The sequence below is a fragment of the Syngnathus scovelli genome, chromosome 13, assembly GCF_024217435.2.
Source record: "Syngnathus scovelli strain Florida chromosome 13, RoL_Ssco_1.2, whole genome shotgun sequence".
Classification (NCBI taxonomy): domain Eukaryota; kingdom Metazoa; phylum Chordata; class Actinopteri; order Syngnathiformes; family Syngnathidae; genus Syngnathus; species Syngnathus scovelli.
Window position 1 is genome coordinate 744,430 of NC_090859.1, and position 21,059 is coordinate 765,488.

The window sequence follows — 21,059 nt, forward strand, 5'->3', positions numbered from 1 at the left end:
TTAGTTCTTCAAAACTGCATCACGCAACATAGCGTGACCGAGACGGCCGTTATCCACCTGCGTGAAGTTATTTGGTGAAATGAATGAGATGTTTAAGACACCATCGTTCTGTCTCTATGTAGATGAAGGGAAATAATCGATTGCTGAAGGTCCAAAGGTGTTGTGATAAACAAATAAACATTTTAGTGATTAGTGACATATTTGTGATAAACATATTAGGCAGGATAATCACATATGTTAACTTGACTGCCCACACTGTATTTATTTATGGTTATTTGTTAAATCGAGTACTGTTAGACATGAAATAGGAAGTGTTTCACATAAATGTACGACGAAAGGGGTACTCACCATTGTAGCTCCTGCTGGTCAATGATATGAGCCTCTTCTTGCAGTGGAAAACATACAGCCAACAAACACCGTGGAACCTAAAGGAATGAAATTAAACATTAATATTTAGCCTCAACCAACATTCACAAACGTAAATCTTTTTAAACACAATGTGTTGTACTTACCGTGTACGCTCTAGACGGTCCACTTGCAAGCAGAAAATAAAGATATTTCTGTTGATAATCGTCGTGTTTGTATCCGTTGTCTCGCTCAAGGCCATTGCGCCCACAGATTTGAATTTTGGCGAGAGTTCAGCCTATTGACGTCATTTCCGCGGTGTAATACCCGCATATCTGAAACGGCAAAGTTAAGAGTAGAGTTAAAGTTTTTAATAAACGCAATAATTTACAACCGTTGACCAGTCGAAATAATCGTCGAAATTTGGCGTCTGTGGCTGGAAGCAGACGCCGAGTTCGACGTTCCTCCCAAACGCCACACTCCCTCGCTTTTCAGGGCTACACAAAAAAAACCATATTTTTCAAAACAACGAGTTGTAGTTACCTTGTACGCTCTAGACGGTCAAGTTGCAAGCTGAAAACAAAAATATTTGTCTTGTTAGTCGTCGTGTTACTAACCGCTGTGTCTTGTTTGCCAGCATTGCCGCTTTCCTACTTCCTGTTGCAAGTAACGCCCACGGATTATAATTTTGCCGTGAGTTCCGCCTATTGACATCATGTCCGCGTCGCATGACTGCGACATAATATTATCTAAAACTGTTTGTGCGGTATTGTGTTGTTTTGTGCGGTATTGTGTTGTTTTGTGCGGTATTGTGTTATTCTGTGCGGCGTCGTGTTGTTCTGTGCGGCGTCGTGTTGTTCAGTGCGGCGTCGTGTTGTTCAGTGCGGCATGGTGTTGTTCAGTGCGGCATGGTGTTGTTCAGTGCGGCATGGTGTTGTTCAGTGCGGCATGGTGTTGTTAAGTGCGGCATGGTGTTGTTCAGTGCGGCATGGTGTAGTTCAGTGCGGCATGGTGTTGTTCAGTGCGGCATGGTGCTGTTCAGTGCGGCATGGTGTTGTTCAGTGCGGCCTGGTGTTGTTAAGTGCGGCATGGTGTAGTTCAGTGCGGCATGGTGTTGTTCAGTGCGGCATGGTATTGTTCAGTGCGGCATGGTGTTGTTCAGTGGGGCATGGTGTTGTTCAGTGCGGCATGGTGTTTTTTAGTGCGGGATGGTGTTGTTCAGTGCGGCATGATGTTTTTCAGTGCGGCATGGTGTTGTACAGTGCAGGATGGTGTTGTTCAGTGTGGCATGGTGTTGTTCATTGCAGCATGGTGTTGTGCAGTGCGGCATGGTGTTGTTCAGTGTGGCATGGCGTTGTTCAGTGCGGCATGGTGTTGTTCAGTGCGGGATGGTGTTGTTCAGTGCGGCATGGTGTTGTTCAGTGCGGCATGGTGTTGTTCAGTGCGGCATGGTGTTGTTCAGTGTGACATGGTGTTGTTCAGTGCGGCATGGTGTTGTTCAGTGCGGCATGGTGTTGTTCAGTGCAGGATGGTGTTGTTCAGTGTGGCATGGTGTTGTTCAGTGCAGCATGGTGTTGTTCAGTGCGGCATGGTGTTGTTCAGTGCGGCATGGTGTTGTTCAGTGCGGCATGGTGTTGTTCAGTGCGGCATGGTGTTGTTCAGTGTGGCATAATGTTGTTCAGTGCGGCATGGTGTTCAGTGCAGGATGGTGTTTAGTGCGGGATGGTGTTGTTCAGTGCAGGATGGTGTTGTTCAGTGCGGCATGGTGTTGTTCAGTGCGGCATGGTGTTGTTCAGTGCGGCATGGTGTTGTTTAGTGCGGCGTCGTGTTCAGTGCGGGATGGTGTTGTTTAGTGCGGGATCGTGTTGTTCAGTGCGGCATGGTGTTGTTCAGTGCGGCATGGTGTTGTTCAGTGCGGCATGGTGCTGTTCAGTGCGGCATGGTGTTGTTCAGTGCGGCATAATGTTGTTCAGTGCGGCATAATGTTGTTCAGTGCGGCATGGTGTTGTTCAGTGCGGGATGGTTTTGTTCAGTGCAGGATGGTGTTGTTCAGTGCGGGATGGTTTTGTTCAGTGCAGGATGGTGTTGTTCAGTGCGGCATGGTGTTGTTCAATGCGGCATGGTGTTGTTCAGTGCGGGATGGTGTCGTTTAGTGCGGCATGGTGTTTTTCAGTGCGGCATAATGTTGTTCAGTGCGGCATGGTGTTGTTCAGTGCGGCATGGTGTTGTTCAGTGCGGCATAATGTTGTTCAGTGCGGCATAATGTTGTTCAGTGCGGGATGGTGTTGTTCAGTGCGGGATGGTGTCTTTCAGTGCGGCATGGTGTCGTTCAGTGCGGCATGGTGTCGTTCAGTGCGGCATGGTGTCGTTCAGTGCAGCATGGTGTCGTTCAGTGCGGCATGGTGTTGTTCAGTGCGGCATGGTGTTGTTCATTGCGGGATGGTGTTGTTCAGTGCGGCATGGTGTTGTTCAGTGCGGCATGGTGTTGTTCAGTGCGGTATCGTGTTGTTCAGTGCGGTATCATGTTGTTCAGTGCGGTATCGTGTTGTTCAGTGCTGTATCGTTGTGTTGTCCGTATTGTGTTGTGTTGTTAGTAATGTGTTGTGTTTTTCGTATTGGGTTGTGTTGTTCGTATTGTGTTGTGTTGTTCATATTGTGTTGTTCGTATTGTGTTGTTCGTATTGTGTTGTGTTGTTCGTATTGTGTTGCCTTTAACACTTAGCCTCTAACACTTAGCCTCTAACACTTAGCCTCTAGCACCTAGAAGGTAAATAAATAGGAAGGAAGGACTCACCGGTGACGTCTTTGCCCACGTCCAAGCGTACTTTGTATTTTCATCCTTCTGACAGTGGAAAACATATAGCCAACAAACACCGTGGAACCTAAACGAATGAAAGAAAACTATCATTTGGCCACAACCAACATTCACAGATACAACACAATGTGACGTGCGGTGGTAGAGGTTAAAGGTTGAGTGAAGGGCCCTTGTTTTAAACAACTTTTTTGAAAAGGATTGGGAATAAGTAAGACGTATTTAATTTATTTAATGGGAAGTAGTAAGAGCTATTGAATTTAATCTATGTATTATATTCTATTGTATTGTATTCTGTTGTATTCTTTTGGATTGTATTCACACTAACCCCACTAAAACTTCAGCCCACAAAAACTCGCCTCTGGCGCCTAGCCTCTGGCACTTAGCCTCTAACACTTAGCCTTTAACATTTAGTCTTTAACACTTAGCCTAGAAGGTGAATAAATAGGGTTAAAGGTTGAGTGAAGGGCCCTCGTTTTAAACTACTTTTTTGAAAAGGAGTGGGAACAAGTAAGACGTATTTAATTTATTTAATGGGAAGTAGTAAGACTTATTAAATTTATTTAATCTACTTTTCTTCCCAGGCAAAATTTGATTTGCTGCAATTCCAAATTTCCAAAGTGAATGAAGGAATGAAATCCTTTAAATTATGATTTTGTATAAATACTAGGCATAAACACAAAATCTACGGCACAAAATGGGCAGACTTTACTTGTTTGAAAATGACTGGTTACAAGACAGACTTCTTTAATTTATTCAATGGGAAGAAGACTTATTTAGTTTAATTGATCTATTTTTGTTCCCTGGCAAAATTCGATTTGCTGCAATTCCAAATTTCCAAAGTGAATGAAGGAATGAAGTCGTTTAAATTATGATTTTGTATAAATACTAGGCATAGACACAAAATCCACGGCACAAAATGGGCAGACTTTACTTGTTTGAAGAGGACTGGTTACAAGAAAGACTTTTCTGATTTATTTAATGGGAAGAAGACTTATTTAGTTTATTTAATCTATTTTTGTTCCCTGGCAAAATTGGATTTGCTGAAATTGTATTTTGCCAAATCTTGAATTGAGACCTGATAGGAAGTATTAAACGCTTAGTTAAATCGATACAAGTTGGTAATAAGAGCGAGTAATGTTGGTTGGACCGATGAATGAAGGTTGAAAGCAATTTAAATTATGACTTTGTATAAATACTAGATATTAACAGAACATCTACTGCGCAAAATGGGCAGAGTTTACTTGTTTGAGAAGGAGTGGCTTATTCAAAACTAAGATTTATTTAATCTGTTTGTTCCCAGGCAAAATTGGATGTGATGCAATTCCAAATTTCACCACATGATGGTGCCCAATTTTGACTTCATAGGACATATTAAACACTTAGCTTGTTATTATGTTCAAGGTAATCAGATTTGTTAATTATTCTAATGGCCTTTTCAAAACTATTCTGGATTACTACTTTGGATCTATTCTACATTACTCGGCAACAACATACTCTGTAACAGATTAGGAAGTATAATCACATATGTTAACTTGAGAGTGCCCACACTCAATCTACTTATCGTGATGTGTTAAATCAATTACTGTTAGACATTATTTGTCTGATAATCTACCAAATCTTTGAATTGAAGAATTTGTGATTTAATTAATAGCTTGCTATTATGTTCAGGGTAATCAGACTTGTATATAATTCTAATGGCCTTCTTTTGAAAACTATTCTGAATTACAACTTTGGATCTTATATTACTTTGCAACAATATACTCGGTGACAGATTAGGCAGTATAATCACATATGTTAACTTCAGTGCCTACACTGTATTTATTTATGGTTATTTGTTAAATCAAGTACTGTTAGACATGAAATAGGAAGTGTTTAAGATAAATGTTATGGCTAAAGGAAGGAAATTAAACATTAACATTTAGCCTCAACCAACATTCACAGATGTAACGCAACGCAAACTACACAAACGTAAATATTTTTAAACCTAATGAGTTGTACTTACCGTGTACGCTCTAGACGGTCCACTTGCAAGCAGAAAATAAAGATATTTCTGTTGATAGTCGTCGTGTTTGTATCCGTTGTCTCGCTCAAGGCCATTGCGCCCACAGATTTGAATTTTGGCGACAGTTCAGCCTATTGACGTCATTTCCGCGGTGTAATACCCGCATATCTGAAACGGCAAAGTTAAGAGTAGAGTTAAATAAAGTTTTTAATCAACGCAATCATTTACAACCGTTGACCAGTCGAAATAATCGTCGAAATTCGACGTTCCCCCTAAACGCCACACTCACTCGCTTTTCAGGGCAACAAAAGTACTTCTTTTTAAAAACGATGAGTTGTACTTACCGTGTACGCTCTGGACGGTCCAGTTGCAAGCAGAAAATAAAAATATTTCTCTCGTTAGTCGTATGTTACCATCCGCTGTGTCTTTGTCAACATCGCCATTTTCCTACTTCCTGTTGCGAGCCACGCCCACGGATTTAAATTCTGGCGGAAGAGCCCGCCCATTGGCGTCGTTTTCGCGTATAGCAAATCCGATTGGTTGGGAAGGGGGCGCGGTTATGCAGCCAAGGGGTCCTGTGATCGGTGGGATGTAAAGTAGGCGTTGACGTCACGTCCGCGTCACGTGACCACGACGTGGCAGACGTCATATAGCAACCGCTGTTTTGTTTAGTAGACTTACACTTGTTATGCATTGACATAATGGCGCACACTCCAAATGGATTTGAATAAATTAAATAATTCTTCTGCCCACTCCCTTTTAAACAAGTTAACTCTCCCCGCGGATTTGAATTCCGGCGGAAGTTTCGCCCATCGACGTCACGTCTGTCACGTGACCACAACGTGGCAGATGTCATATAGCAACCGCTGTTTTGTTTAGTAGATTTACAGTTGTTATGCATTGGCATAATGGTGTGCACTCAAAATAGATTTAAATAAATTAAATATTTCTTCTGCCCACTCCCTTTTAAACAAGTTAACTCTGCCCACGGATTCTAATTTCGGAGGAAGGTCCGTCCATTGGTGTCTTGTCTGCGTCACTTGACCACGACGTAGCGACGTCATATAGTAACCGCTGTTTTGATCAGTAGACTTAGTTATTATGCGTTGACATAATGGCGCACTGGTTAGCATGTCCACCTCTTAAGCATGATGTTGCGGGTTCGACGCCTGATCAATGTGGGAAAATGGGGAGAAAAGCAAATGTCATTTTCCCGTCAACCAAAGAATTTGTGGATGAAAATGACACAACATTCCAAAGCTGTCCACGCGTTTGTCTCTTCTAGAATGTCAAGTGGGTGGAGGAGAAGCAGCTGCTGCGTCAGAGCAATCAGCAGTTGGCCGAAAAGGTGACGGAAAGAAAGGCGCTGGGCGGAGTCGCTTGGCGTCACACCCGTCGGGAAGCCCCGCAGATGAGGTCTGACTGTCTTTTCAGGTCAGGCGGATGGAGGCGGAAGAAGCGCGTCTGAAAGAGCACATCCAGGATATCCGAGACCAAAACGAACTGCTTGAGTTCCGCATCCTGGAGCTGGAGGTGGGAAGACTCGCACAAGCGTGTTGAGGCCAGAGATGTGACAGACAGACGGACGGACGGATGCATGCCTCTGCCTTTCAGGAGAGGGAGTGGCGCTCCCCCGTCTTGAAGTTTCTGCAAGTCCGTTTCCCAGACGGCCTCAGCCCTTTGCAGATCTACTGCGAGGCCGAGGGCGTGAGCGTACGTAAGGCGTCCCTCGCAACCCTAACCTTATTCGAGGTCCCAGAACACCTTACATTGCTCCTTGCGCCTTTCCCCCGGACATCGTCATCAGTGATCTGATGAAGAAGCTGGACATCCTGGGCGATAACGCCGTAAGTGTATGTCGAACTCCTTATGTTCGCACTCCACGAGACTCGGCGGCTCAAATGTGACTTTTGGAAGGCTTTGCGCTGAAAGAAGCTTGTTGACGCTGTGCCTTTGGGCTCTTGCAGAATCTCACCAACGAGGAGCAGGTGGTCGTGATTCACGCCAGGACCCTTCCCACCCTAGCCGAGAAGGTAACGCGCACGTCCACGCACGCTCTCGCATTCTGCTTATGTGACAGCAGCCTTTCCTCAGTGGTTAGAATACATCAAAGTGACCAAGTCAGCACTTCAACAGTAGATGTTGGACATTGAAAGTGAGAAGGTAGACAGACACGCGACATCAGCCAAGGGGAACTCCGGCAATGTGCCCCAACAATTCTGACCTTGAGCTGTGCTAGGATATGTTCTGTAACCAGAAGGGCTACCTGGATGAAGAGTTGGACTTCAGGAAGCGTTCCATGGACCAGGCTCATAAGGTAAGCCGCCCTCAAATCTCCCGCCGGACCACTGATGGACGAGGATTGCGGCCCAGAGGATCATGGAGCTGGAGGCCATGTTGTACGAGGCGCTACCGCAGCGGGACTGCCCCGCCACGGACGGCGAAAAAGCCAGCCACGCTGGTGTGAATGACGTGCTGACGGCGGATCAGAGAGAAGAGCTTAGGAGCGCCGTGGACCAATGGAAGCGAGCCCTGATGTGCGAGTTGAGGGAGCGCGACGCTTGCATCCTCCAAGAGAGAATGGATCTGCTGCACAGCGTGCAACAGGTAAGGGCCCAAAGCCAGCCCGGCACTTACTTGCACGCTTACTGGCTTTTGAAGGCCACTTTCCATTTGTCCGTCCTAGAGGAACAAAGAGCTGAAAGAATTCATCGAAGCTCAGAAGAGACAAATCAAACAATTGGAGGAGAAGTTTCTGTTTCTCTTTCTATTCTTCTCCTTGGCCTTCATTCTGTGGCCCTAACACCAGCTGGTGAGTGAGCTCCAGCGGCACCGCACTCGACACCTCCGATACACTGCCAGCCGGTCTCAGACGTTGGCAGACGCTCCGATGCCAACGTATACCCCCCGCCACGGTGACAGAGGCACCGCGTCACACCGGCGCTCATCCAATCAGAAGGCAGGAAAGGCAAATTCACATGCAGGGCACTCTTGAACCAGAAGAGAGCGCCACAAAAAACGGTTGTTGCCCCAAACGCGCACTAAAAAGGGTCAGAATAACAAGAGTCCCACCGGCCAGCCGGGGCCACCCGTCCATCCATTTCTTCAGGGGGGGAAAAAATTGGAGTCACCGGTGAGTACATTTTGCATTTAGCTCTGCTTTTCTGCTTCTGTCTTCAAGTGTGTGGCATCCTGCGACCAAAGATTCAGCCAACCCCAAAGCGGTTGACCTCAACGTCCCACCACCATGCCGACCAGAGCAGGTGACGTGATGCTTTGGACATCCTTCCGTCTCAGATGCCCAAAAGTACTCTTTGCCACATCTGCGGCAATACGGTGTCTTTTCAAAGGTGCAAATAAATCCAGCGTGGGCGGAACACGCACGTCTTCGTTTTTTCCCGCTTTGTTTGTGTGACAGCTGTTGTGAAAATTTTATACAAATAAAGTTGTATAGTACAGGTTTGGCCAAGCCGCAATTCCTGAACCGCATGCGGCTCTTTGCTTGGATTCATGCGGCCCTTTTATGTTCATATCAACATTTGTGTGTGTGTGTGGGGGGGGGGGGGGGGGGGGGTTGTGCGTGTTGGCTTCACTTGAGTTCAATTTGGTATTTTGGTCAAAAGCGCATGTGGTGAAATTCCACAAAGTAGGATAGGCAAACATTCCAGTAAACTATTAGTGTCAATTGGGCTCTCGAAATGGCAGGAAAAAGATGCACAGCAAAACGGAAATATGTAGATGAACACAGGACGTTTTTATCAGAGTGGGAAAGTTTCTATTTTTTGTTGAACGTGATGGCAAACCATTCTGCCTGATATGTCAGACCTCAGCGCATTTCAAAGATTCAAATCTTCAGCGCCATGCACTTCAGCTCACTCCATGGCTAACATTGATCAGGCGTCGAACCCGCAACATCATGCTTAAGAGGTGGACATGCTAACCAGTGCGCCATTATGTCAACGCATAATAACTAAGTCTACTGATCAAAACAGCGGTTACTATATGACATCGCTACGTCGTGGTCAAGTGACGCAGACAAGACATCAATGGACGGACCTTCCTCCGAAATTAGAATCCGTGGGCAGAGTTAACTTGTTTAAAAGGGAGTGGGCAGAAGAAATATTTAATTTATTTAAATCTATTTTGAGTGCACACCATTATGCCAATGCATAACAACTGTAAATCTACTAAACAAAACAGCGGTTGCTATATGACATCTGCCACGTTGTGGTCACGTGACAGACGTGACGTCGATGGGCGAAACTTCCGCCGGAATTCAAATCCGCGGGGAGAGTTAACTTGTTTAAAAGGGAGTGGGCAGAATAATTATTTAATTTATTCAAATCCATTTGGAGTGTGCGCCATTATGTCAATGCATAACAACTGTAAGTCTACTAAACAAAACAGCGGTTGCTATATGACGTCTGCCACGTCGTGGTCACGTGACGCGGGCGTGACGTCGACGCCTACTTTACATCCCACCGATCACAGGACCCCTTGGCTGCATAACCGCGCCCCCTTCCCAACCAATCGGATTTGCTATACGCGAAAACGACGCCAATGGGCGGGCTCTTCCGCCAGAATTTAAATCCGTGGGCGTGGCTCGCAACAGGAAGTAGGAAAATGGCGACGTTGACAAAGACACAGCGGATGGTAACATACGACTAACGAGAGAAATATTTTTATTTTCTGCTTGCAACTGGACCGTCCAGAGCGTACACGGTAAGTACAACTCATCGTTTTTAAAAAGAAGTACTTTTGTTGCCCTGAAAAGCGAGTGAGTGTGGCGTTTGGGGGGAACGTCGAATTTCGACGATTATTTCGACTGGTCAACGGTTGTAAATGATTGCGTTGATTAAAAACTTTATTTAACTCTACTCTTAACTTTGCCGTTTCAGATATGCGGGTATTACACCGCGGAAATGACGTCAATAGGCTGAACTGTCGCCAAAATTCAAATCTGTGGGCGCAATGGCCTTGAGCGAGACAACGGATACAAACACGACGACTATCAACAGAAATATCTTTATTTTCTGCTTGCAAGTGGACCGTCTAGAGCGTACACGGTAAGTACAACTCATTAGGTTTAAAAAGATTTACGTTTGTGTAGTTTGCGTTGCGTTACATCTGTGAATGTTGGTTGAGGCTAAATGTTAATGTTTAATTTCCTTCCTTTAGGTTCCACGGTGTTTGTTGGCTGTAAGTTTTCCACTGCAAGAAGAGGCTCGTATCATTGACCAGGAGCGAGCTACAAGTATCATTGACCAGGAGCGAGCTACAATTGTGAGTAGCCATAACATTTATCTTAAACACTTCCTATTTCATGTCTAACAGTACTTGATTTAACAAATAACCATAAATAAATACAGTGTGGGCACTGAAGTTAACACATGTGATTATACTGCCTAATCTGTCACCGAGTATATTGTTGCAAAGTAATATAAGATCCAAAGTTGTAATTCAGAATAGTTTTCAAAAGAAGGCCATTAGAATTATATACAAGTCTGATTACCCTGAACATAATAGCAAGCTATTAATTAAATCACAAATTCTTCAATTCAAAGATTTGGTAGATTATCAGACAAATAATGTCTAACAGTAATTGATTTAACACATCACGATAAGTAGATTGAGTGTGGGCACTCTCAAGTTAACATATGTGATTATACTGCCTAATCTGTTACAGAGTATGTTGTTGCCGAGTAATGTAGAATAGATCCAAAGTAGTAATCCAGAATAGTTTTGAAAAGGCCACTAGAATAATAAACAAATCTGATTACCTTGAACATAATAACAAGCTAAGTGTTTAATATGTCCTATGAAGTCAAAATTGGGCACCATCATGTGGTGAATTTTGGAGTTGCATCACATCCAATTTTGCCTGGGAACAAACAGATTAAATAAATCTTAGTTTTGAATAAGCCACTCCTTCTCAAACAAGTAAACTCTGCCCATTTTGCGCAGTAGATGTTCTGTTAATATCTAGTATTTATACAAAGTCATAATTTAAATTGCTTTCAACCTTCATTCATCGGTCCAACCAACATTACTCGCTCTTATTACCGACTTGTATCGATTTAACTAAGCGTTTAATACTTCCTATCAGGTCTCAATTCAAGATTTGGCAAAATACAATTTCAGCAAATCCAATTTTGCAACTAAATAAGTCTTCTTCCCATTAAATAAATCAGAAAAGTCTTTCTTGTAACCAGTCCTCTTCAAACAAGTAAAGTCTGCCCATTTTGTGCCGTGGATTTTGTGTCTATGCCTAGTATTTATACAAAATCATAATTTAAACGACTTCATTCCTTCATTCACTTTGGAAATTTGGAATTGCAGCAAATCGAATTTTGCCAGGGAACAAAAATAGATCAATTAAACTAAATAAGTCTTCTTCCCATTGAATAAATTAAAGAAGTCTGTCTTGTAACCAGTCATTTTCAAACAAGTAAAGTCTGCCCATTTTGTGCCGTAGATTTTGTGTTTATGCCTAGTATTTATACAAAATCATAATTTAAAGGATTTCATTCCTTCATTCACTTTGGAAATTTGGAATTGCAGCACATCAAATTTTGCCTGGGAAGAAAAGTAGATTAAATAAATTTAATAAGTCTTACTACTTCCCATTAAATAAATTAAATACGTCTTACTTGTTCCCACTCCTTTTCAAAAAAGTAGTTTAAAACGAGGGCCCTTCACTCAACCTTTAACCCTATTTATTCACCTTCTAGGCTAAGTGTTAAAGGCTAAATGTTAAAGGCTAAGTGTTAGAGGCTAAGTGCCAGAGGCTAGGCGCCAGAGGCGAGTTTTTGTGGGCTGAAGTTTTAGTGGGGTTAGTGTCCAAAAGAATACAACAGAATACAATACAATAGAATATAATACATAGATTAAATTCAATAGCTCTTACTACTTCCCATTAAATTAATTAAATACGTCTTACTTATTCCCAATCCTTTTCAAAAAAGTTGTTTAAAACGAGGGCCCTTCACTCAACCTTTAACCACCGCACGTCACATTGTGTTGTATCTGTGAATGTTGGTTGTGGCCAAATGATAGTTTTCTTTCATTCGTTTAGGTTCCACGGTGTTTGTTGGCTATATGTTTTCCACTGTCAGAAGGATGAAAATACAAAGTACGCTTGGACGTGGGCAAAGACGTCACCGGTGAGTCCTTCCTTCCTATTTATTTATCTTCTAGGTGCTAGAGGCTAAGTGTTAGAGGCTAAGTGTTAGAGGCTAAGTGTTAAAGGCAACACAATACGAACAACACAACACAACACGAACAACTCAACACAATACGAACAACACAATATGAACAACACAACACAATACGAACAACACAACACAATACGAAAAACACAACACATTACTAACAACACAACACAATACGGACAACACAACGATACAGCACTGAACAACACGATACCGCACTGAACAACACCATGCCGCACTGAACAACACCATGCCGCACTGAACGACACCATGCCGCACTGAACGACACCATGCCGCACTGAAAGACACCATCTCGCACTGAACAACACCATGCCGCACTGAACAACACCATCCTGCACTGAACAACACCATCCCGCACTGAACAACATTATGCCGCACTGAACAACATTATGCCGCACTGAACAACACCATGCCGCACTGAACAACACCATGCCGCACTGAACAACACCATGCCGCATTGAACAACATTATGCCGCACTGAAAAACACTATGCCGCACTGAACAACACCATGCCACACTGAACAACACCATGCCGCACTGAACAACACGATCCCGCACTGAACAACACCATCCCGCACTGAACAACACCATGCCGCACTAAACAACACCATGCCGCAATGAACAACACCATGCCGCACTGAACAACACCATCCCGCACTGAACAACACCATGCCGCACTGAACAACACCATTCCGCACTGTACAACACCATGCCGCACTGAAAAACACCATGCCGCACTGAACAACACCATCCCGCACTGAACAACACTATGACGCACTGAACAACACCATGCCCCACTGAACAACACCATGCCGCACTGAACAACACCATGCCGCACTGAACAACACCATGCCGCACTGAACAACACCATGCCGCACTGAACAACACCATGCCGCAATGAACAACACCATGCCGCACTGAACAACACCATGCCGCACTGAACAACACCATGCCGCACTGAACAACACCATCCCGCAATGAACAACACCATGCCGCACTGAACAACACCATGCCGCACTGAACAACATTATGCCGCACTGAGCAACATTATGCCGCACTGAACAACACCATGCCGCACTGAACAACACCATGCCGCTTTGAACAACACCATGCCGCACTGAACAACACCATGCCGCACTGAACAACACCATCCCGCACTGAACAACACCATGCCCCACTGAACAACATTACGCCGCACTGAACAATATTATGCCGCACTGAACAACACCATGCCGCACTGAACAACACCATGCCGCACTGAACAACACCATGCCGCACTGAACAACACCATGCCGCACTGAACAACACCATCCCGCACTGAACAACACCATGCCGCACTGAACAACACCATGCCGCACTGAACAACACCATGCCGCACTTAACAACACCATGCCGCACTGAACAACACCATGCCGCACTGAACAACAACATGCCGCACTGAACAACAACATGCCGAACTGAACAACACGACGCCACACTGAACAACACTACGCCGCACAGAACAACACGACGCCGCACAGAATAACACAATACCGCACAGAACAACACCATGCCGCACAAACAGTTTTAGATAATATTACGTCGCAGTCATGCGACGCGGACATGACGTCAATAGGCGGAACTCACGGCAAAATTATAATCCGTGGGCGTGGCTTGCAACAGGAAGTAGGAAAGCGGCAATGCTGGCAAACAAGACACAGCGGTTAGTAACACGACGACTAACAAGACAAATATTTTTGTTTTCAGCTTGCAACTTGACCGTCTAGAGCGTACAAGGTAATTACAACTCATTGTTTTGAAAAATATGTTTTTTTGTAGGCATGAAAAGCGAGGCAGTGTGGCATTTGGGAGGAACGTCGAACTCGGCGTCTGCTTCCAGCCACAGACGCCAAATTTCTCTACTCTTAACTTTGCCGTTTCAGATATGCGGGTATTACACCGCGGAAATGACGTCAATAGGCTGAACTCTCGCCAAAATTCAAATCTGTGGGCGCAATGGCCTTGAGCGAGACAACGGATACAAACACGACGATTATCAACAGAAATATCTTTATTTTCTGCTTGCAAGTGGACCGTCTAGAGCGTACACGGTAAGTACAACTCATTGTGTTTAAAAAGATTTACGTTTGTGTAGTTTGCGTTGTATCTGTGAATGTTGGTTGAGGCTAAATGTTAATGTTTAATTTCCTTCCTTTAGGTTCCACGGTGTTTGTTGGCTGTATGTTTTCCACTGCAAGAAGAGGCTCGTATCATTGACCAGCAGGAGCTACAATGGTGAGTACCCCTTTCGTCGTCCATTTATGTTAAACACTTCCTATTTCATGTCTAACAGTACTCGATTTAACAAATAACCATAAATAAATACAGTGTGGGCAGTCAAGTTAACATATGTGATTATCCTGCCTAATATGTTTATCACAAATATGTCACTAATCACTAATATGTTTATTTGTTTATCACAACACCTTTGGACCTTCAGCAATTGATTATTTCCCTTCATCTACATAGAGACAGAACGATGGTGTCTTAAACATCTCATTCATTTCACCAAATAACTTCACGCAGGTGGATAACGGCCGTCTCGGTCACGCTATGTTGCGTGATGCAGTTTTGAAGAACCAAATGCATTTATTCAATGAATAAGTCAAGCTAGATCTATGTTTATGATGTTGTACGTTACGGTACCGATTGAAGTTGAGTCCGAAGCCAGTGGAAAACAGCGCTGCGTTTGTGCTCTCCAGGTACAAATGTTGTGATCTCTGACTGACGACCGGGCGAGACTCGAGTAAGAGATGTCCAAACGAGCTCCGGCAGGGCGGGTCAAGGCGGAGCGAACGGACGCCTTTCAGGCCGCCAATGACGAGCTGAGAGCCAAACTGATGGACGTCCAGTTAGAACTTCAGCAGGAGAAGAACAAGGTGAAAACCTCAACAGACAGACACTGCCTTCCTCCCTGCCTGCTTCCCTGCCTGCCTGCCTGCCTGCCTCCCTGCCTGCCTGCCTCCCTGCTTGCCTCCCTCCCTCCCGCCCTCCCTCCCTCCCAGTTTCCCCGATGTAGATTTGACATGCGTGTGCCATGACTGTGTCAGCCTACGTCAACAAATGCACCGAGGAAGTCAGCACCACTAAGAATATCATCACCCGGGGCAACCAACGACCCTGGATGACTGAGGAGGTACGTCAAACGCTACGAGCGCGGAACTCTGCCTTCAAGTCTGGCGACAAGGAGACACTGAGGACAGCGAGAGCCAACTTGAACCGTGCCATCAGGGTAGCGAAGCGAGACCACAGTCGAAAAATTCAGGATCGTTTCCATGACGCCAACAACACCAGGAGTATGTGGCAAGGCATACGGGCGATTACAGACTACAACTCACCCTCCCCCCCCGGTGGGTGAAGTTGATGCTGACTTTCTAAATGGTCTAAATAACTTCTTTGTGAGGTTCGAGGCACTAAACGGCACTCCAGCAGTTAAAACTGTCCCCCATCAGGAAGAGGAGGTACTCTGCCTTGACTCCGCCGATGTGTTGAAGACCCTGATGAGAGTCAACCCCCGTAAGGCCCCTGGCCCCGACAACATTCCTGGGCGTGTGTTCAGGGAATGTGCAAGTCAGCTGGCTGGGGTCATCACAGACATTTTTAACACCTCGCTGGGCCAAGCCACAGTGCCAGCGTGCTTTAAGACTGCCTCCATCATTCCGGTGCCGAAGAAACCTCAAATCACCTCATTTAATGATTACCGGCCTGTTGCACTGACTCCGGTCATGATGAAGTGCTTCGAAAGGCTGCTTAAAGATCACATCGTTTCCAGACTCCCCCCATTATTTGACCCGTTCCAGTTTGCCGACCGGCAAAACCGCTCCACTCAGGACGCCATCTCCTCCGTTCTTCACCTGAGCCTGGCTCACCTGGAGGAGAAGAACACCCATGTTCGGATGCTGTTCCTGGACTTCAGCTCAGCGTTTAACACCATCATCCCACAGCATCTAGTAGGAAAATTGGAACACCTGGGCTTCAACACCCCCCTTCGCAACTGGCTGCTAGACTTCCTCACCAACAGACCTCAGTCAGTCCGGGTCAGACAGAACACCTCTGATGTCATCACCCTCAGCACAGGCTCCCCTCAGGGCTGCGTCCTGAGCCCCCTGCTGTTCACCCTGAGGACACACGACTGCGTCTCCAGGTTCACCACCAATCACATCGTGAAGTTCGCAGACGACACAACGGTGGTGGGGCTCATCAGAGACAACAACGACCTGGACTACAGAGAGGAGGTGGAGCAGCTGGTGGGCTGGTGCAGAGACAACAGCCTGATCCTGAATGTGGAGAAGATGAAGGAGATCATCGTCGACTTCAGGAAAAACCAGCCTCACCACGCTCCACTGATCATCAACAGCTCAGCTGCGGAGGTGGTCAGCAGCACCAAATTCCTGGGGGTCCACATCACAGAAGACCTCACCTGGACTATGAACACTACGGCACTGATCAAGAGGGCACAGAAGCGCTTGTACTTCCTGCGGAGGATGAGGAGAGCCCACCTGCCCCCACCCATCATGAGGACGTTCTACAGGAGCACCATAGAGAGCATTCTGACAAGCTGACTCTCTGTGTGGTGTGGAGGCTGCACCGCCTCCGATTGGAAGAACGTGAGGAGAGTGGTGAGGACAGCAGAGAGGATCATAGGGGCTCCTCTTGCCTCCATTCAGGACATTTCATCTCAGCGCTGCATGTCCCGTGCCCGTAACATCATCAATGACCCATCACACCCCCACCATGGACTGTTCTCCCTGCTGCCCTCTGGGAAGAGGTTTCGCACAATCCGCTGCAGGTCCACCAGGTTCTGCAACAGCTTTTTCCCTGCTGTCATCAGACTGTTGAACATTAGAACTGTTGAGCTCTAAACTGAACTCTGCATCACACATTCACAGAACTGTACTTTATGACACTACGGACCTCTATCTTGCACTATCTCGCACTACCAACTTTACTGAACTTGTGTAAACCCTTTAAATAGAAGTTTAATACATGGTTTAGCATTCCTCTGCACACTCTTGAATACTGTTTTGCCTACTTGCACTATTGCATAATTAGCACTGCTGCACTTTATACTTATTTGTAATATATATATACAGTATATGTATATATATATTTTCATAGGATATGTTACTTCTATTCAACTGCAATATCACTACTTTGTTGTAAGCCGTGTGCAACGAAATTTCGTTTTGTATGCACCATGTGCAGACAAGATGACAATAAAGTTTGTCTAAGTCATGTCAGGTCAGCTGTCTGGAGAGAGAGAGAAGTCAGGACCTGCGGGCGGAGCACCACCGTGCCACCGCCGCCATGACGGAACTCAAAAGCAAACTCCATGAGGAGAACCAGAAAGAGTTAGCCGTTACCAGGGAGACATTACTGCGGCAGCATGAAATGGAGCTGATGAGAGTGATCAAAATCAAAGATGGAGAGATCCAGCGACTGAATGCCTTGGTCCTCAGCCTGAGGGACGGCTCCATGGACAAGGTGATCCGCTCAATCCGTGTCTGACTATCCGCACGCCACGTCGGGCTCCTATGCGGCCGCTACCGTATTGTGTAGCTTGTCCCCAGTAAGCGTCGCGGCGCTCCGTTGCGGTCTCAACGGCCCGGTGTGGCGCAATGTCTGCTCAGGTGAGGAGCGGGGGCGCTTTGCTGGCGGAGGTGGAGGAGACGCGGCGGTGTCGGGAGACCGAGCGGTGTCGCCTCCACCAGGAGCGCGGAAGAAGCCCTGGCAGCGGCCCAGCAGGCCTGGCAGTCCCGAGCGGCCGAGCTCCGATCGGCTCATCACCAGCATCGGGAGGAGCTGAGCCGAACCAAGAGAGACTGCGAGAGGGAGATCCGCCGACTGGTAGGACTGATCAGATGCGCGGTGCGTGGCTATGTTCCCAATTTCGTTGTATACCTGCAGTGCAATGACACCTAAGGCATTCTATTCTATTCTATTTCACAAGAAGAAAACGTCCGGTTGCTCGCTTCGCTTTTGTCACAGCAATGGTGTTCTAGTCGATTCAAGATAAAAATTGGCCGGTTGCTCTCTTTGTTTTTGTCACAATTCTGGCAAATGAGTTTGCCCGCCTGCCTGAGCGCTCCCCGTTTGTACATCCAGATGGATGAGATCAAGCTGAAAGACAGAGCGGTTAGTGTTTTGGATAAAGCCCTGGGGCCGGCCACGTCCACCGCCTTCAGCTGCAGACTCAGGCTGCCGAGCAGCAGATCGCTGCCCTGAGGGATTCCCAAAGGGCGGGCCTAAACTACCCTGGAAGTGGGGTCAACGGCGCTACTAGCAATCCTCTTCATAGCGTAAGCCACCTCATCACACACTTGCAGTACGCATGACTTAGTTCGTTGCTGGAGGAAGGTAGCACAAAAACAGTTTTGAACTTTGAACGAGTGGTTGTGTGTGTGTGTTGCGGGGCGTTTTCAGTCTCAGGAGGATCGGGACACGCGAAGGTTTCATCTGAAAATCGCTGAGCTCAGCGCAGTCATCAGGAAACTGGAGGATCGAAACGCCCTGCTTTCTGAAGAGCGCAATGAACTGGTAATTTATTGACGGCACGCTTGAAGGTTTGCGCTACGTTTGATGCGCGCCATCCAGCGAGGCACCCATTGCGCTTGCTTATTAGTTGAGCGGCGCGGCGAGTCGGTTGCCTGGTAGATGTCTTTTATTGGGAGCCAAAGCCACGATTCCGTTCAAACCGATGCAAAAGGAATGGATACGTTCTGGCCCGCGTGTTGTGCGTCTTTCACATCCCGCACTTCATGCTTGCAGCTTAAGCGACTGAGAGAAACAGAAAGCCAGTTTCTGCCACTCCTGTGCAAAAACAAACGCCTGAGCAGGAAGAATGAAGAACTCTCGCTGGTGCTGTGTCGCCTTGAAAACAAAGTGCGCTTTGTCACCCAGGAGAACGAGGAGATGGCAAGCTTGGTAAGTCGGCGCGGACAACGGCGGCGTGCCAACAGAGTCCACTGCATTTGTGTTCCACAGAGAAGGCCTAGTTCGCTCAATGACCTGGACCGCGGTTGCGGCCAGCAGGACGGTGAAATGGAGTTCCTTCAAGTTGTGGAGCAGCGGCACATCATCGACGACTTGTCCAAGGTCTTCAGCCAGGCAACTCGGTGCACGTACGGCAGCGCCGCGCTCGCTCGCTGTCGCCAGGAAACCTTTTCCGTCCAAAAAATTGGCCCCTTAAATTCCGACCTTTCAAGCAGGAGCATTGTGCGCACGCGTTTGAACACGCCTTAGACTTGTTTTGCCATTTTCAGCAGCTCAAAGCTCCCGTTTTGTCAGCGCCTTTGCCACTCGCTGTGCGCTGAAAACGACGGACTCGCCCGGCTGCTCAGCCCGTCAACCATGAGCCACGAGCGCGACGTCATTGTCCGTAGGCAGCTAGTGGCAAAATGCACCCTGTTAGAGTTGCGCTCGCTCCAACTTATTTTGCAAGAACCACACGGGAGACAAGTAAGTTCTTTTGGAGACCTGCAGGTGGAGAGTCCATCCGTTGTACGAATGAAGTCTGACTCTCGGCTCCTGCACGAGCATTTTTATTAAGAGAAACAGGGTGGGTGTAAGAGTGGATTGAATAGAGAAAGCCCTTGACCTCTAGTCAAAACATAGCAAGGGATGTTTTACGACTTTGTGTAGGAAGGGATAAGCGATAGGGATAAATAAGGGATAAATAATATTATTTATTACAGGTTGCAGTCAAAGTCAAAGCAACATAATCATACGATAAAGATAATCTGGAAAACCCTGACACACCCTGTAGTTGTCACTTTTGGAAAAGACTAGCGTCCCTCCAATCATCGCCGGTGACGGGTTTTTCAGGCTCTGGAGACAGGAGCTCATGCTAACTCCAAGCACTCATCATCCTACAATTCCGTTCTGGAGGCAGCTGCCAGAGCCAGAGCTTCGGCTGAAGCAGCGGCAACCAAGGTAGCCTATTCAAGGAAGCAGTTGGAAATTAAAAGGCAACGAGCTAGGCTAGACATAGATTTAGAAGAATTAGAAATTGAAAAGGAAGCAGAAGTGGCACGGGTGAGAGCAGAAGTATTGGAAGCAGCTGCAGCTATAGAAAATAAAGATGTGCTGAGCATAAAAAGTAATTTGCCAGCACATGTGGCTCAAAAACGCACTGAAGATTATGTGCAAAGCCAAACACAGCTCAACCCACAGTCCCTTGTAGCCTACAGTGGAGTCTGGCGCCGCGAACCCACGCATAGTCTACCACCTGCGGCAGCTGAGGAGAGGTCCTCACACAACGTCTGCAGACCATCAGTGAATGAGGAACGTGAGGTAAAGGAGCAGTTCCAAGAGGCAATCAACACTCCGTATTATGGCCCCCCATTTCATGGTCCAGTCAGACCTTGTGAGTACAGCCTCCTACGACAGTCATCACCCACACCTACGACACCACCACGCATGGATGACTCCAGGCCTTTGCGTGATAACCTCAGGCCTCTTCAGAGTGACATCGTAACCCCGACTCAGTCTTTACATGCAGCAAGGCACACATCTGCCCCAAAGCCACCTGACAGTCCACATATGCAACAAGGTCGGTATTCTCCTCCTCATGCTAGCCCTCCACAAATGATAGACTTTGCCAAGTTTCTTGCTCGCAGAGAATTAG

General features: G+C 46.4%; 2 long non-coding RNA genes across 2 annotated transcripts; one reads left to right on the top strand and one right to left on the bottom strand.

Annotated features, from left to right (window-relative positions):
• Positions 1–520: 520 nt before the first annotated feature.
• On the bottom strand, positions 521–3,223 carry LOC125979899 (uncharacterized). Its single transcript, XR_007485491.2, has 3 exons — positions 3,140–3,223; positions 889–918; positions 521–680 (listed from the first exon to the last, which is right to left on the bottom strand). It is a non-coding gene; the product is annotated as an uncharacterized lncRNA (long non-coding RNA).
• Positions 3,224–10,042: 6,819 nt separating this feature from the next.
• On the top strand, positions 10,043–14,463 carry LOC137840840 (uncharacterized). The gene is made up of 5 exons (XR_011087946.1): positions 10,043–10,228; positions 10,341–10,445; positions 12,238–12,325; positions 14,141–14,170; positions 14,317–14,463. It is a non-coding gene; the product is annotated as an uncharacterized lncRNA (long non-coding RNA).
• The last annotated feature ends 6,596 nt before the right edge of the window (positions 14,464–21,059 follow it).